Source organism: Oncorhynchus mykiss, chromosome 2 (genome assembly GCF_013265735.2).
Source record: "Oncorhynchus mykiss isolate Arlee chromosome 2, USDA_OmykA_1.1, whole genome shotgun sequence".
NCBI lineage: Eukaryota > Metazoa > Chordata > Actinopteri > Salmoniformes > Salmonidae > Oncorhynchus > Oncorhynchus mykiss.
In genome coordinates, this window is record NC_048566.1 from 93,045,994 (window position 1) to 93,065,137 (window position 19,144).

The 19,144-nt window shown below is 43.3% G+C and overlaps 4 non-coding genes across 4 annotated transcripts; all 4 read left to right on the forward strand.

Moving 5' to 3' along the window:
* The first annotated feature begins 4,322 nt into the window (after positions 1-4,322).
* Positions 4,323-4,394, forward strand: trnap-ugg. Its single transcript has one exon. It is a non-coding gene; the product is annotated as a tRNA-Pro (tRNA).
* A 3,146-nt stretch (positions 4,395-7,540) lies between these two features.
* Positions 7,541-7,612, forward strand: trnap-agg. The gene has a single exon. It is a non-coding gene; the product is annotated as a tRNA-Pro (tRNA).
* An 8,080-nt stretch (positions 7,613-15,692) lies between these two features.
* On the forward strand, positions 15,693-15,764 carry trnap-agg. The gene has a single exon. It is a non-coding gene; the product is annotated as a tRNA-Pro (tRNA).
* Positions 15,765-18,244: 2,480 nt separating this feature from the next.
* Positions 18,245-18,316, forward strand: trnap-ugg. Its single transcript has one exon. It is a non-coding gene; the product is annotated as a tRNA-Pro (tRNA).
* Positions 18,317-19,144: the final 828 nt, after the last annotated feature.

The following is a 19,144-nucleotide window of genomic DNA, read 5'->3' on the forward strand; positions in this document are numbered from 1 at the left end:
AAGACAATTCTCTAAAAGGCGCTGGAGGACACGTCGAACGTGCTGAAGATGAATCTGGAGTGACGGTGAAAAAAATCAGGATATCGTCAAGGTAAACGAAAACAAAGATGTTCAGCATGTCTCTCAGGACATCATTGACTAATGCCTGAAAGACAGCTGGAGCGTTAGCGAGGCCGAAAGGAAGAACCCGGTATTCAAAGTGCCCTAACGGAGTGTTAAACGCCGTCTTCCACTCGTCCCCCTCCCTGATGCGCACGAGATGGTAAGCGTTACGAAGGTCCAACTTAGTGAAAAACCTGGCTCCCTGCAGGATCTCGAAGGCTGAAGACATAAGAGGAAGCGGATAACGATTCTTAACTGTTATGTCATTCAGCCCTCGATAATCTATGCAGGGGCGCAGAGACCCGTCCTTCTTCTTGACAAAAAAAAACCCCGCTCCGGCGGGAGAGGAGGAGGGGACTATGGTACCGGCGTCAAGAGCTACAGACAAATAATCCTCGAGAGCCTTACGTTCGGGAGCCGACAGAGAGTATAGTCTACCCCGGGGGGGAGTGGTTCCCGGAAGGAGATCAATACTACAATCATACGACCGGTGTGGAGGAAGAGAGGTGGCCCTGGACCGACTGAACACCGTGCGCAGATCGTGATATTCCTCCGGCACCCCTGTCAAATCACCAGGCTCCTCCTGTGAAGAAGAGACAGAGGAAACAGGAGGGATAGCAGACATTAAACATTTCACATGACAAGAGACGTTCCAGGAGAGGATAGAATTACTAGACCAATTAATGGAAGGATTATGACAAACTAGCCAGGGATGGCCCAAAACAACAGGTGTAAAAGGTGAACGAAAAATCAAAAAAGAAATGGTTTCGCTATGATTACCAGAAACAGTGAGGGTTAAAGGTAGCGTCTCACGCTGAATCCTGGGGAGAGGACTACCATCCAGGGCGAACAAGGCCGTGGACTCCCTTAACTGTCTGAGAGGAATGTCATGTTCCCGAGCCCAGGTCTCGTCCATAAAACAGCCCTCCGCCCCAGAGTCTATTAAGGCACTGCAGGAAGCTGACGAACCGGTCCAGCGTAGATGGACCGACAAGGTAGTGCAGGATCTTGAAGGAGAGACAGGAGTAGTAGCGCTCACCAGTAGCCCTCCGCTTACTGATGAGCTCTGGCTTTTACTGGACATGAAGTGACAAAATGACCAGCAGAACCGCAATAGAGACAGAGGCGGTTGGTGATTCTCCGTTCCCTCTCCTTAGTCGAGATGCGGATACCTCCCAGCTGCATAGGCTCAGCTCCCGAGCCGGCAGAGGAAGATGGTAGTGATGCGGAGAGGGGGGCAACGGAGAACGCGAGCTCCTTTCCACGAGCTCGGTGACGAAGATCAACCCGTCGCTCAATGCGAATAGCGAGTTCAATCAAGGAATCCACGCTGGAAGGAACCTCCCGGGAGAGAATCTCATCCTTTACCTCTGCGCGGAGACCCTCCAGAAGACGAGCGAGCAAAGCCGGCTGGATCGAGGCGGAGATGGTGAACCTGTTCTGTGAGGTTGGAGACTTGGGTGGCCAGGGTCTCAACGGCATGTCGAGCAGCAGACAATTCCTGCTCGTGTCTGCCTAGCATCGCTCCCTGGATCTCGACGGCTGAGTGGAGAGGATCCGAAGTTGCTGGGTCCATTCTTGGTCGGATTCTTCTGTTACGGTGAGTGAATGAGGACCCAAAAGCGAACTAACTTAAACAGAGCTTCTTTAATAACCAAACATAGGTAGGCTCAGATAGACCGGCAGATTCCGACAGGACAGGACAAGGTTACAGCAAACATGACGATAGTCTGGCTCAGGCATGAAACACAACAAACAAGAATCCGACAAGGACAGGAACAAAAACAGAGAGAGATATAGGGGACTAATCAGAGGGAAAAAGGGAACAGGTGGGAAACGGGGTGACGAGGTAGTCAGGAGGAGACAAGGAACAGCTGGGGGAAAGCGGGGGAGAAAAGGTAACCTAATACGACCAGCAGAGGGAGACAGGGTGAAAGGAAAGGACAGAAAGACACAACATGACAATACATGACAACATGCATATACAGTAGACATAATACATGCATATACAGTAGACATAATACATGCATATACAGTAGACATAATACATGCATATACAGTAGACATAATACATGCATATACCGTACATGACCTTTGACCTTACACATTTTCTAAAAATAAAATGGGATACAATGCACCCTCATGCACACTCATTTTTAGACCAGAGACATCAAATGCAGAGAAGGTGAACAAAATAGGTCAGGGCCAATATTGACTGCCTTTCCAATCGAATCTAATGATGATCAAAAACAGAGATAGATAGAGGACTTATATTATCTCCATTTTAAAGTAGTCAATTGTATTCTTCTTCATTGGCTGATTGCTCCCAACTCATAGGAATACCCACCCAGTTGACTACTTTAAAAATGGTGGAAGCCCTCAATTGCAATGTCCATTCTAAAATGCTTTAAATCCATGCTGAGTCCTCTGTTTCCATTCCAGGAAATTACACTTTTAGAATCTTTTAGAATCTTGTTCACAATTCAGAGGTGTGGCCATGTACATATATAACTTCATAAAACATAACGTTGTTTAACACTATGTATTACAGTATGTTGTTTCAGGTAAGTAGGGAACCATCTCACCTTCATGATGGCATCTATGTTATAACCTGTTGTATAATAAGAAAATAAACACCACAAAGGGGTCCTGTCTTACACGGTAACATCCTCAGAGAAGGTAGGTTCCTGGCTCTGACAGTGCAGCAGCTCAAAAGCTGCCCTGACGCCCAAATGTCTCCTCAGGATGGATGTCTGGATTGACATCTGCTAAATAAAGGGTTATCAATCAATAACATTTATTTATAAAGCCCTTCTTACATCAGCAGATGTCACAAAGTGCTGTACAGAAACTCGGCCTGAAACCCCAAACAGCAAGCAATGCAGGTGTAGAAGCACGGTGGCTAGGAAAAAGTCAGTCCAGGCACAGCGTTCGGTCCCGCTCCATGGGAGGAGATATCTTCTGCGCCGGCCCAGACCAGGCACAAGGGTCAACTCAGCTCCATGTCCGGAGCCTTCTTCAGCGCCGGTGCCCATAAGGAATGTAAACAAATGTACTATAAAAGTGTTGATAAACAAAGTAATGTACAGAAACTGTATTTCAAAAGCAGCTCATGGTGGAAAATAACAAGTTATTCCTACATGTACAGCATCTTCGTTGAGGACCACAACCTGTTGAATGTACAGCTCCTCATCTGTATGAAGGGAAACATGTAGAGAACATGGGCTTAATTGAATGATCTTACTCTGTGTATGTGTGTGAGAGAGAGAGAGAGAGAGCGAGCGATTTTGAAGAACTTACCATGTCCCTGTGTCCCCCAATAGAAAGGTGTTTCTTTTGGAGCCCTGTAATTGTCTGTTCCAGAATGAACCCCCCTAAGTAGCAGGGGGAAACTCTCCATCATCACCACAATGTTGCTCAACAAGTTTATAACAGCAGACTAAGAAAATAAAGGAAAGGAAAGCTTACATTTTGCTCCATCCTTAAATCTTCTCAGCGAGTTCATTTTCATAATCTACACACATCTCACTTAAATGTAGGGTTCCTATGCCTTTTGTTGTTCTGATAGTGCTTTACATGTGGTGTTGTGTCACTCTTGTTGTGATGTGTGTGTCATCCTATGTTTATATTGTATTTCATTTTTTAAATCCCAGTCCCCTGTCCCCTCAGGAGGCCTTTTTCCTTTTGGTAGTCCGTCATTGTAAACAATCATTTATTCTTAACTGATTTGCCTAGTTAAATAAAGGTTAAATAAAATACATTTAAAAAAATCCAAACAAATTCAGGCAATTCTTTGTTACTTTTTCGCTGAAGACTACAATAAGCAGCACATAAAATGGTCGGGACAGCCCTTATGACCTATGACAAAGGGGTCAAGTAAAGTGTTCTGGAATATGTTAAGGTATGGTTATAGTTCTACTGGATATTTCAGCTCTTTTGTGTTGAATATGCCTTGGACAATATATTATTGAGTTATATATCAGAGGAAATATATACCATACATAATACGATATATGGCCTCGTATAACAGACAAATGTAATGTTTTCTACAGGTCAGAACTTTACTATAGTGATGATGCAGTATACATCATCACCAGTAGAGGTGAGTAAAGTAACAAAGTTTCACTAAGGACACACCTCAGATTTCACACACGCTTGACATCAGTGACAGGGCAGATGGGAGCAGAACTTATAGTCTGTGTTTACCTTTCTTTCAATAAGGCTCGTTGGTCTAGGGGTATGATTCTCGCTTTGGGTGCGAGAGGTCCCGGGTTCAAATCCCGGACGAGCCCTTTTTTTCTAAACACTACAGGGTCGTTGAACTGTCCAAGAATATTTTATTTTTTATTTATTTCACCTTTATTTAACCAGGTAGGCAAGTTGAGAACAAGTTCTCATTTACAATTGCGACCTGGCCAAGATAAAGCAAAGCATTTCGACACATACAACGACACAGAGTTACAAATGGAGTAAAACAAACATACAGTCAATAATACAGTAGAAACAAGTCTATATACAATGTGAGCAAATGAGGTGCGAAGGGAGGTAAAGGCAAAAAAAAGGCCTTGGTGGCAAGGTAAATACAATATAGCAAGTAAAACACTGGAATGGTAGATTTGCAGTGGAAGAATGTACAAAATATAAATACAAATAATGGGGTGCAAAGGAGCAAAATAAATAAATTAATTAAATACAGTAGGGAAAGAGGCAGTTGTTTGGGCTAAATTATAGGTGGGCTATGTACAGGTGCAGTAATCTGTGAGCTGCTCTGACAGCTGGTGCTTAAAGCTGGTGAGGGAGATAAGTGTTTCCAGTTTCAGAGATTTTTGTAGTTCGTTCCAGTCATTGGCAGCAGGGAACTGGAAGGAGAGGCGGCCAAAGAAAGAATTGGTTTTGGGGGTGACCAGAGAGATATACCTGCTGGAGCGTGTGCTACAGTGGGTGATGCTATGGTGACCAGCGAGCTGAGATAAGGGGGGACTTTACCTAGCAGGGTCTTATAGATGACATGGAGCCAGTGGGTAAGATAATGATAGTCTTCTTGGGAAAGTGGAGATGACTGTGCATATTCAGCAGAAACAGTGGCATTCAGTCATGTGTAGGTTTCTATAACAAATAGCAGGCTCACAGGATGCCAATGTCAACAATGTTTGTATTATGAGAACTAGCTGAACGACTGGTCGTATAACTGACAAGCCTAATTAGATAAATACTCTTTTCTGTCAGCCACGGAGAAACTTCCATATGGTTTTATTTACAGCTGTAACACTATAGTCCTGGATATGCCTCAGTCCTCATAATGCAAATGATAACCTACAGCACTTAAGAAAGATGTCAACCACAGACAATGGTTTCATTTGCAAATCTGACAATGTACTGTACACTGAGTGTACTAAACAATAAGAACACCTTCCTAATATTGAGTTGCATTCCCTTTTGCCATCAGAAAAGCCTCAATTCGTCAGGGGCATGGACTTTACAGGGTGTCGAAAGTGATCCACAGTGATGCTGTCCCATGTTGACTCCAATGCAGTTGTGTCTTTTCTCTGAGAGCTGGTCTCTCTAGGAACCTTCTGATGTCGAGTTGAGTGCTGTACCCATCCATCATGTTACCATGGTTGGTCACAGTTGTGTCAAGTTGGTTGGATGTCCTTTGTGTGGCGGACCATTCTTGACACACACGGGAAACTGTTGAGAATGAACAAAACAGCAGCATTGCAGTTCTTGACACACTCAGACCGGTGCACCTGGCACCTACTATCATACCCCATTCAAAGGCACTTCAATATTTTGTCTTGTCCATTCACCCTCTGAATGGTACACATACAGAATACGTCTCAAGACTTAAAACTTCTTCTTTAACCTGTCTCCTCCCCTTCATCTACACTGATTGAACTGAATTTAACAGGTGACATCAATACGGGATGATAGACTTCAGCTGGATTCACCTGATCAGTCTATGTCATGGAAAGAGCAGGTGTTCATAATGTTTTGTAAACACAGACTATTTATTTACATTTTTTATGTAACCTTTATTTAACTAGGCAAGTCAGTTAAGAACAAATTCTCATTTATAATGACGGCCTACCCTGGCCAAACTCGGACGACGCTGGGCCAATTGTGCACCGCCCAATGCGACTCCCAATCACGGCCGGATGTGATACAAATCCCGGACGAGACCTCCTTTTAAGAAGTCAAATGACTTACAGACTTTACACACAGTCCACGTGACAGACTACATACAGTCTATGACAGACTTGGTAAGTCTATGTCATGGACGGAGCAGGTGTTCCTAATGTTTTTGTGCACTCGGTGTATGTAAAACTCACCCAAAAGTGTCAGTTAACACTAGAGGGCAGTCTAATAGCCAAAACCTGCCACATCACAGATTCTGGGAGTTAACTCACAGGCTGATGAGGAGAAGGGGATGAAGAAACAGTTGATTGTCTGAAAAAACAGATCAGTGGAGGCTGCTGAGGGGAGGACGGTTCATAATAATGGCTGGAACGGAGCAAATGGAATGGCATCAAACCATCTGTTTGATGTATTTGATACCATTCCACCGATTCCCCTCCAGTCATTACCACGGGCCGGTCCTCCCCAATTAAGGTGCCACCAACCTCCTGTGACAGAGATACATATAAAGTCTGTGAATTGCATGGAGCTATTGACATAAACTGTGCAAGACCCATACCTGCTATACATGAGTCATTCATGTCGGCAGTGCCCAGCAAGCACAGTAACTAATGTCTACTTGTAACTACTACTTGTAGTACATTTTACGTTCAAATGGCCTTAAATGTTGAGCCTCTAAATAGTAGTTGTCTGGTTCAGAGATTCTACTCACAGTCAATCACCAGGAGAATCTAGAGGAACATTTATGACGCTTAGATGCATATACAGTAGACATAATACATGCCTATACCGTACATGACCTTTGACCTTACACATTTTCTAAAAATAAAATGGGATAAAATGCACCATCATGCACACTCATTTTTAGACCCGAGACATCAAATGCAGAGAAGGTGAACAAAATGGGCCAGGGCCTATATCTGCTGCCTTTCTAATCGACTCTAATGATGATCAATAAAAGAGATAAATAGAGGACTTATATTATCTCCATTTTAAAGTACTCAATTGTATTCTTGTTCATTGGCTGATTGCTCCCAACTCATAGGAATACCCACCCAGTTGACTACTTTAAAATGGTGGAAGCCCTCAATTGCAATGTCCATTCTAAAATGCTTTAAATCCATGATGAGTCCTCTGTTTCCATTTGATCAACATGTCTGTGTTTGTGCAGAGTCTAGAATAGCCACTAGGTGGCCGTCTCTTGGCAGTTTTACTGAGCATGCAACAGAATCAACTTGAGAGGAATTTCATATGCACGTGGCATGCAGTGGAATTTAAACTCTTGGTTGTTAACTGTTTGACAGGCTCGTTGGTCTAGGGGTATGATTCTCGCTTAGGGTGCGAGAGGTCCCGGGTTCAAATCCCGGACGAGCCCACCTTTTAAGTTGCCAAGCAACTTACAGTATGAACAGGCCAACATAGAGTGTACAAAGCATAGTAGTGTACATTCACTAAAGCATCTCTATCAACAATATTACTGTGAATAAGTAGCCTGGAATCTTAACTCATAAGCTCGGTTTCAATATTGTTATGGTGAAACAAAGCATGTCAGTTAGGATTCCAGGCTAGTGTCGTAACTAAGAGCTGTAAGGATCAAGCAGAAACACAAACATCTATGTTAATTCATTAAATATTGTGACATTGTGAACTTGTGACATAGTGAACTCACACAGATGCAGATAACATTGGCCAGGGCCACATTCCCCACCACAGTGACATAATGCTGAATGAAGATAAACTGAACCTTGTGCAGGAACTTAGACGAGTACTCAGGCAATGGAGGATGCTACAGAGGGAAACAATGACTTCAATTTGCTGTTCAGTCTCCTTTCACAGTAACTTTTCAGATTTGCTTCTGTCCAAATGTTTGCTTCCGTGGCAAATGCAAGCACAAAGGCAAATGATGAAAGTCTGTTTGGAGTTAGACTGACAGTCTGCCAACTGCATAGTTTTGAAGAAATGAACATCGTTGTAGAGATAAATAATAAATACCTGTTTGATCCTGTCCAGCTCATCTAACAGTCTCTGGAAGGCCTCCCTGGGGATGAAGCCACTGGATGACTGAGACGCTTTCTGAGGAAATTACACTTTTAGAATCTTTTGACGTACCAAAAGTGTTCACAATTCAGAGGTGTGTCCATGTACATATATATCTTCATAAAACATAACATTGTTTAAAAAATCAATTCAAATCAAATTTTATTCAAATCAAATCAAATCCAATTTTATTTGTCACATACACATGGTTAGCAGATGTTAATGCGAGTGTAGCGAAATGCTTGTGCTTCTAGTTCCGACAATGCAGTAATAACCAACAAGTAATCTAGCTAACAATTCCAAAACTACTACCTTACTACAAGTGTAGGATAAAGAATATGTACATAAAGATATATGAATGAGTGATGGTACAGAGCGGCATAGGCAAGATACAGTAGATGGTATTGAGTACAATATATACATATGAGATGAGTATGTAAACAAAGTGGCATAGTTAAAGTGGCTAGTGATACATGTATTACATAAGGATACAGTCGATGATATAGAGTACAGTATATACGTATGCATATGAGATGAATAATGTAGGGTATGTAAACATTATATTAGGTAGCATTGTTTAAAGTGGCTAGTGATATATTTTACATCATTTCCCATCAATTCCCATTATTAAAGTGGCTGGAGTTGAGTCAGTGTGTTGGCACCAGCCACTCAATGTTAGTGGTAGCTGTTTAACAGTCTGATGGCCTTGAGATAGAAGCTGTTTTTCAGTCTCTCGGTCCCAGCTTTGATGCACCTGTACTGACCTCGCCTTCTGGATGATAGCGGGGTGAACAGGCAGTGGCTCGGGTGGTTGTTGTCCTTGATGATCTTTATGGCCTTCCTGTGACATTGGGTGGTGTAGGTGTCCTGGAGGGCAGGTAGTTTGCCCCCGGTGATGCGTTGTGCAGACCTCACTACCCTCTGGAGAGCCTTACGGTTGTGGGCGGAGCAGTTGCCGTACCAGGCGGTGATACAGCCCGACAGGATGCTCTCGATTGTGCATCTATAGAAGTTTGTGAGTGCTTTTGGTGACAAGCCAAATTTCTTCAGCCTCCTGAGGTTGAAGAGGCGCTGCTGCGCCTTCTTCACAATGCTGTCTGTGTGGGTGGACCAATTCAGTTTGTCTGTGATGTGTACGCCGAGGAACTTAACTTACTACCCTCTCCACTACTGTTCCATCGATGTGGATAGGGGGGTGTTCCCTCTGCTGTTTCCTGAAGTCCACAATCATCTCCTTAGTTTTGTTGACGTTGAGTGTGAGGTTATTTTCCTGACACCACACTCCGAGGGCCCTCACCTCCTCCCTGTAGGCTGTCTCCTCGTTGTTGGTAATCAAGCCTACCACTGTTGTGTCGTCCTCAAACTTGATGATTGAGTTGGAGGCGTGCGTGGCCACGCAGTCGTGGGTGAACAGGGAGTACAGGAGAGGGCTCAGAACGCACCCTTGTGGGGCCCCAGTGTTGAGCATCAGCGGGGTGGAGATGTTGTTGCCTACCCTCACCACCTGGGGGCGGCCCGTCAGGATGTCCAGTACCCAGTTGCACAGGGCGGGATCGAGACCCAGGGTCTCGAGCTTGATGACGAGCTTGGAGGGCACTATGGTGTTAAATGCCGAGCTGTAGTCGATGAACAGCATTCTCACATAGGTATTCCTCTTGTCCAGATGGGTTAGGGCAGTGTGCAGTGTGGTTGAGATTGCATCGTCTGTGGACCTATTTTGGCGTGAAGCAAATTGGAGTGGGTCTAGGGTTTCAGGTAGGGTGGGGGTGATTTGGTCCTTGACTAGTCTCTCAAAGCACTTCATGATGACGGAAGTGAGTGCTACGGGGCGGTAATCGTTTAGCTCAGTTACCTTAGCTTTCTTGGGAACAGGAACAATGGTGGCCCTCTTGAAGCATGTGGGAACAACAGACTGGGATAGGGATTGATTGAATATGTCCGTAAACACACCAGCCAGCTGGTCTGCGCATGCTCTGAGGGTGTGGCTGGGGATGCCGTCTGGGCCTGAAGCCTTGCGAGGGTTGACACGTTTAAATGTTTTCCTCACGTCAGCTGCAGTGAAGGAGAGTCCGCATGTTTTGGTTGCGGGCCGTGACAGTGGCACTGTATTGTCCTCAAAGCGGGCAAAAACGTTATTTAGTCTGCCTGGGAGCAAGACATCCTGGTCCGTGACGGGGCTGGTTTTCTTTTTGTAATCCGTGATTGACTGTAGACCCTGCCACATACCTCTTGTGTCTGAGCCGTTGAATTGAGATTCTACTTTGTCTCTATACTGACGCTTAGCTTGTTTGATTGCCTTGCAGAGGGAATAGCTACACTGTTTGTATTCTGTCATGTTTCCGGTCACCTTCCCCTGATTAAAAGTAGTGGTTCGCGCATTCAGTTTCACGCGAATGCTGCCATCAATCCACGGTTTCTGGTTTGGGAATGTTTTAATCGTTGCTATGGGAACGACATCTTCAACGCACGTTCTAATGAACTCGCTCACCGAATCAGCGTATTCGTCAATGTTGTTGTTTGATGCAATACGAAACATATCCCAGTCCACGTGATGGAAGCAGTCTTGGAGTGTGGAATCAGATTGGTCGGACCAGCGTTGAACAGACCTCAGCGCGGGAGATTCTTGTTTCAGTTTCTGTCTGTAGGCAGGGATCAACCTAATGAAGTCGTGGTCAGCTTTTCCGAAAGGAGAGCGGAGCAGGGCCTTATATGCGTCGTGGAAGTTAGAACGCTATGTATTACAGTATGTTGTTTCAGGTAAGGAGGGAACCATCTCACCTTCATGATGGCATCTCTGTAATATCCTGTTGTATAATAATAAAATAAACACCACAAAGGGGTCCTGTCTTACACGGTAACATCCTCAGAGAAGGTAGGTTCCTGGCTCTGACAGTGCAGCAGCTCAAAAGCTGCCCTGACGCCCAAATGTCTCCTCAGGATGGATGTCTGGATTGACATCTGCTAAATAAAGGGTTATCAATCAATAACATTTATTTATAAAGCCCTTCTTACATCAGCAGATGTCACAAAGTGCTGTACAGAAACTTGGCCTGAAACCCCAAACAGCAAGCAATGCAGGTGTAGAAGCACGGTGGCTAGGAAAAACTCAGTCCAGGCACAGCGTTCTGTCCCGCTCCATGGGAGGAGATATCTTCTGCGCCGGCCCAGACCAGGCACAAGGGTCAACTCAGCTCCATGTCCGGAGCCTTCTTCAGCGCCGGTGCCCATAAGGAATGTAAACAAATGTACTATAAAAGTGTTGATAAACAAAGTAATGTACAGAAACTGTATTTCAAAAGCAGCTCATGGTGGAAAATAACAAGTTATTCCTACATGTACAGCATCTTCGTTGAGGACCACAACCTGTTGAATGTACAGCTCCTCATCTGTATGAAGGGAAACATGTAGAGAACATGGGCTTAATTGAATGATCTTACTCTGTGTATGTGTGTGAGAGAGAGAGAGAGAGAGCGAGCGATTTTGAAGAACTTACCATGTCCCTGTGTCCCCCAATAGAAAGGTTTTTCTTTTGGAGCCCTGTAATTGTCTGTTCCAGAATGAAACCCCTAAGTAGCAGGGGGAAACTCTCCATCATCACCACAATGTTGCCCTTCTTTTCTGAACACTACCGGCTCGGGGTACTGTCCAAGATAATGGTTGTCTACTTGGGGAAGTGGAGATGACTGTGCATATTCAGCAGAAACAGTGACATTCAGTCATGTGTAGGTTTCTATAACAAATAGCAGGCTCACATGATACCAATGTCGAAAATGTTTGTATTATGAGAACAAGGCGAACGACTGGTCGTATAACTGACAAGCCTAATTAGATAAATACTATTTTCGGTCAGCCACGGAGAAACTTCCATATGGTTTTATTTGCAGCTGTAACACTAAAGTCCTGGACAGGCCTCAGTCCTCATAATGCAAATGATAACTTACAGCACTTAAGAAAGATGTCAACCACATACAATGGTTTCATTTGCAAATCCCACAATGAAATATACACTGAGTGTACTAAACAATAGGAACACCTTCCTAATATTGAGTTGCATTCCCTTTTGCCATCAGAAAAGCCTCAATTCGTCAGGGGCATGGACTTACAGGGTGTCTAAAGTGTTCCACAGGGATGCTGTCCCATGTTGACTCCAATGCAGTTGTGTCTTTTCTCTGAGAGCTGGTCTCTCTAGGAACCTTCTGATTTCGAGTTGAGTGCTGTACCCATCCATCATGTTACCATGGTTGGTCACAGTTGTGTCAAGTTGGTTGGATGTCCTTTGGGTGGCGGACAATTCTTGACACACACGGGAAACTGTTGAGAGTGAAAAAAACAGCTGCATTGCAGTTCTTTACACACTCAAACCGGTGCGCCTGGCACCTACTATCATACCCCATTCAAAGGCACTTCAATATTTTGTCTTGTCCATTCACCTTCTGAATGGCACACATACAGAATACGTCTCAAGGCTTAAAAATCCTCCTTTAACCTGTCTCCTCCCCTTCATCTACACTGATTGAACTGAATTTAACAGGTGACATCAATACGGGATGATCGACTTCAGCAGGATTCACCTGATCAGTCTATGTCATGGAAAGAGCAGGTGTTCATAATGTTTTGTGCACTCGATGTATGTAAAACTCACCCAAAAGTGTCAGTTACCACTAGAGGGCAGTCTAATAGCCAAAACCTGCCACATCACAGATTATGGAAGTTAACTCACAGGCATACACATCACAGACAAACTGAATTGGTCCACTCACACAGACAGCATCGTGAAGAAGGCGCAGCAGCGCCTCTTCAACCTCAGGAGGCTGAAGAAATTTGGCTTGTCACCAAAAGCACTCACAAACTTCTACAGATGCACAATCGAGAGCATCCTGGAGGGCTGTATCACCGCCTGGTATGGCAACTGCACCGCCCTCAACCGTAAGGCTCTCCAGAGGGTAGTGAGGTCTGCACAACGCATCACCGGGGGCAAACTACCTGCCCTCCAGGACACCTACACCACCCGATGTCACAGGAAGGCCATAAAGATCATCAAGGACATCAACCACCCGAGCCACTGCCTGTTCACCCCGCTATCATCCAGAAGGCGAGGTCAGTACAGGTGCATCAAAGCTGGGACCGAGAGACTGAAAAACAGCTTCTATCTCAAGGCCATCAGACTGTTAAACAGCCACCACTAACACTGAGTGGCTGCTGCCAATACACTGACACTGACTCAACTCCAGCCACTTTAATAATGGGAATTGATGGGAAATGATGTAAATATATCACTAGCCACTTTAAACAATGCTACCTTATATAAATGTTACTTACCCTACATTATTCATCTCATATGCATACGTATATACTGTACTCTATATCATCGACGGTATCCTTATGTAATACATGTATCACTAGCCACTTTATACTATACTATGCCACTTTGTTTACATACTCATCTCATTTGTACATACTGTACTCGATACCATCTACTGTATCTTGCCTATGCTGCTCTGTACCATCACTCATTCATATATCCTTATGTACATATTCTTTATCCCCTTACACTGTGTACAAGACAGTAGTTTTGGAATTGTTAGTTAGATTACTTGTTATTACTGCATTGTCGGAACTAGAAGCACAAGCATTTCGCTACACTCGCATTAACATCTGCTAACCATGTGTATGTGACAAATAAAATTTGATTTGATTTGATTTGATTTGATTTGAAGGGGATGGGAGAAGTGTAACGATCGGGTGGGTTTCCCTAAGCAGGCTTGTTGGTTTAAGGGTATGCTTTTCTCTTAGGGTGTGAGTAGTCCTGGGTTTAAATCCCAGATGAGCCCACCTTTTGAGAAAATATGTGATAGATGTATTTAGGGTTGTCCTAAGTGAGTTAGTATATTGAAAGATCACAAACAAAGTGGGTGAGAAAAATCTTACCAAAGGAAAATGGTAGACTGTAAGTAGCAAATATGCATATCTGTACCCTTTGGTAAGACAGAGATATAAAACAATATCCAGTCAGTATGAAATATAATGTACAGTGTCGTAATGTCAATGAGTGACTTTGAATTGTGTGACAGAAGGTAATATAGATACATCAACTAGAATCTTCTCAAAGTTGCCCATGCTTCAAAATGGATCCTGCATTATCCTTACATACAGTATATAATACTGAACTGCACCTACCAGTGAAAGAACTGTGAGTGATCCATCAAACACGTTACACCCATAGGACATATATTGTGTCCTGCCAAATGCTACCACCTTCAGCGCCATCTCCAGCAGGTAGTAAAGGATGAAGAAACAGTTGATTGTCTGAAAAAACAGATCAGTGGAGGCTGCTGAGGGGAGGACGGTTCATAATAATGGCTGGAACGGAGCAAATGGAATGGCATCAAACCATCTGTTTGATGTATTTGATACCATTCCACCGATTCCCCTCCAGTCATTACCACGGGCCGGTCCTCCCCAATTAAGGTGCCACCAACCTCCTTTGACAGAGATACATATAAAGTCTGTGAATTGCACGGAGCTATTGACATAAACTGTGCAAGACCCATACCTGCTATACATGAGTCATTCATGTCGGCAGTGCCCAGCAAGCACAGTAACTAATGTCTACTTGTAACTACTACTTGTAGTACATTTTACGTTCAAATGGCCTTAAATGTTGAGCCTCTAAATAGTAGTTGTCTGGTTCAGAGATTCTATTCACAGTCAATCACCAGGAGATTCTAGAGGAACATTTATGATGCTTAGATGCATATACAGTAGACATAATACATGCATATACAGTAGACATAATACATGCATATACAGTAGACATAATACATGCATATACAGTAGACATAATACATGCATATACAGTAGACATAATACATGCATATACAGTAGACATAATACATGCATATACCGTACATGACCTTTGACCTTACACATTTTCAAAAAATAAAATGGGATACAATGCACCCTCATGCACACTCATTTTTAGACCAGAGACATCAAATGCAGAGAAGGTGAACAAAATAGGTCAGGGCCAATATCGACTGCCTTTCCAATCGAATCTAATGATGATCAAAAACAGAGATAGATAGAGGACTTATATTATCTCCATTTTAAAGTAGTCAATTGTATTCTTCTTCATTGGCTGATTGCTCCCAACTCATAGGAATACCCACCCAGTTGACTACTTTAAAAATGGTGGAAGCCCTCAATTGCAATGTCCATTCTAAAATGCTTTAAATCCATGCTGAGTCCTCTGTTTCCATTTGATCAACATGTCTGTGTTTGTGCAGAGTCTAGAATAGCCACTAGGTGGCCGTCTCTGAGCAGTTTTACTGAGCATGCAACAGCATCAACTTGAGAGGAATTCCTCATGCACGTGGCATGCAGTGGAATTTAAACTCTTGGTTGTTAACCGGGTGACAGGCTCGTTGGTCTAGGGGTATGATTCTCGCTTAGGGTGCGAGAGGTCCCGGGTTCAAATCCCGGACGAGCCCTCCTTTTAAGTTGTCAAGCAACTTACAGACTGAACAGGTTAACATAGAGTGTACAAAGCATAGAAGTGTACATTCACTAAAGCATCTCTATCAACAATATTACTGTGAATAAGTAGCCTGGAATCTTAACTCATAAGCTCGGTTTCAATATTGTTATGGTGAAACAAAGCATGTCAGTTAGGATTCCAGGCTAGTGTCATAACTAAGAGCTGTAAGGATCAAGCAGAAACACAAACATCTATGTTAATTCATTAAATATTGTGACATTGTGAACTTGTGACATAGTGAACTCACACAGATGCAGATAACATTGGCCAGGGCCACATTCCCCACCACAGTGACATAATGCTGACTGAAGATAAACTGAACCTATGTGCAGGAACTTAGACGAGTACTCAGGCAATGGAGGATGCTACAGAGGGAAACAATGACTTCAATTTGCTGTTCAGTCTCCTTTCACAATAACTTTTCAGATTTGCTTCTGTCCAAATGTTTGCTTCCGTTGCAAATGCAAGCACAAAGGCAAATGATGAAAGTCTGCTTGGAGTTAGAATGACAGTCTGCCAACTGCATAGTTTTGAAGAAATGAACATCGTCGTAGAGATAACTAATAAATACCTGTTTGATCCTGTCCAGCTCATCAAACAGTCTCTGGAAGGCCTCCCTGGGGATGAAGCCACTGGATGACTGAGACGCTTTCTGAGGAAATTACACTTTTAGAATCTTTTAGAATCTTGTTCACAATTCAGAGGTGTGGCCATGTACATATATAACTTCATAAAACATAACGTTGTTTAACACTATGTATTACAGTATGTTGTTTCAGGTAAGTAGGGAACCATCTCACCTTCATGATGGCATCTATGTTATAACCTGTTGTATAATAAGAAAATAAACACCACAAAGGGGTCCTGTCTTACACGGTAACATCCTCAGAGAAGGTAGGTTCCTGGCTCTGACAGTGCAGCAGCTCAAAAGCTGCCCTGACGCCCAAATGTCTCCTCAGGATGGATGTCTGGATTGACATCTGCTAAATAAAGGGTTATCAATCAATAACATTTATTTATAAAGTCCTTCTTACATCAGCAGATGTCACAAAGTGCTGTACAGAAACTCGGCCTGAAACCCCAAACAGCAAGCAATGCAGGTGTAGAAGCACGGTGGCTAGGAAAAAGTCAGTCCAGGCACAGCGTTCTGTCCCGCTCCATGGGAGGAGATATCTTCTGCGCCGGCCCAGACCAGGCACAAGGGTCAACTCAGCTCCATGTCCGGAGCCTTCTTCAGCGCCGGTGCCCATAAGGAATGTAAACAAATGTACTATAAAAGTGTTGATAAACAAAGTAATGTACAGAAACTGTATTTCAAAAGCAGCTCATGGTGGAAAATAACAAGTTATTCCTACATGTACAGCATCTTCGTTGAGGACCACAACCTGTTGAATGTACAGCTCCTCATCTGTATGAAGGGAAACATGTAGAGAACATGGGCTTAATTGAATGATCTTACTCTGTGTATGTGTGTGAGAGAGAGAGAGAGAGAGCGAGCGATTTTGAAGAACTTACCATGTCCCTGTGTCCCCCAATAGAAAGGTGTTTCTTTTGGAGCCCTGTAATTGTCTGTTCCAGAATGAACCCCCCTAAGTAGCAGGGGGAAACTCTCCATCATCACCACAATGTTGCTCAACAAGTTTATAACAGGAGACTAAGAAAATAAAGGAAAGGAAAGCTTACATTTTGCTCCATCCTTAAATCTTCTCAGCGAGTTCATCTTCATAATCTACACACATCTCACTTAAATGTAGGGTTCCTATGCCTTTTGTTGTTCTGATAGTGCTTTACATGTGGTGTTGTGTCACGCTTGTTGTGATGTGTGTGTCATCCTATGTTTATATTGTATTTATTTTTTAAATCCCAGTCCCCTGTCCCCTCAGGAGGCCTTTTTCCTTTTGGTAGTCCGTCATTGTAAACAATCATTTATTCTTAACTGATTTGCCTAGTTAAATAAAGGTTAAATAAAATACATTTAAAAAAATCCAAACAAATTCAGGCAATTCTTTGTTACTTTTTCGCTGAAGACTACAATAAGCAGCACATAAAATGGTCGGGACAGCCCTTATGACCTATGACAAAGGGGTCAAGTAAAGTGTTCCGGAATATGTTAAGGTATGGTTATAGTTCTACTGGATATTTCAGCTCTTTTGTGTTGAATATGCCTTGGACAATATATTATTGACTTATATATCAGAGGAAATATATACCATACATAATACGATATATGGCCTCGTATAACAGACAAATGTAATGTTTTCTACAGGTCAGAACTTTACTATAGTGATGATGCAGTATACATCATCACCAGTAGAGGTGAGTAAAGTAACAAAGTTTCACTAAGGACACACCTCAGATTTCACACACGCTTGACATCAGTTACAGGGCAGATGGGAGCAAAATTATAGTCTGTGTTTACCTTTCTTTAAACAAGGCTCGTTGGTCTAGGGGTATGATTCTCGCTTTGGGTGCGAGAGGTCCCGGGTTCAAATCCCGGACGAGCCCTACTTTTCTGAACACTACCGGCTCAGGGTACTGTCCAAGGTAATGGTTGTCTACTTGGGAAAGTGGAGATGACTGTGCATATTCAGCAGAAACAGTGACATTCAGTCATGTGCAGGTTTCTATAACAAATAGCAGGCTCACAGGATACCAATGTCGACAATGTTTGTATTATGAGAACAAGGTGAACGACTGGTCGTATAACTGACAAGCCTAATTAGATAAATACTCTTTTCTGTCAGCCACGGAGAAACTTCCATATGGTTTTATTTGCAGCTGTAACACTAAAGTCCTGGATAGGCTTCAGTCCTCATAATGCAAATGATAACCTACAGCACTTAAGAAAGATGTCAACTACAGACAATGGTTTCATTTGCAAATCTGACAATGAAATATACACTGAGTGTACTAAACAATAAGAACACCTTCCTAATATTGAGTTGCATTCCCTTTTGCCATCAGAAAAGCCTAAATTCGTCAGGGGCATGGACTTTACAGGGTGTCTAAAGTGTTCCACAGGGATGCTGTCCCATGTTGACTCCAATGCAGTTGTGTCTTTTCTCTGAGAGCTGGTCTCTCTAGGAACCTTCTGATGTCGAGTTGAGTGCTGTACCCATCCATCATGTTACCATGGTTGGTCACAGTTGTGTCAAGTTGGTTGGATGTCCTTTGGGTGGCGGACCATTCTTGACACACACGGGAAACTGTTGAGAGTGAAAAAAACAGCTGCATTGCAGTTCTTGACACACTCAGACCATTGCGCCTGGCACCTACTATCATACCCCATTCAAAGGCACTTCAATATTTTGTCTTGTCCATTCACCTTCTGAA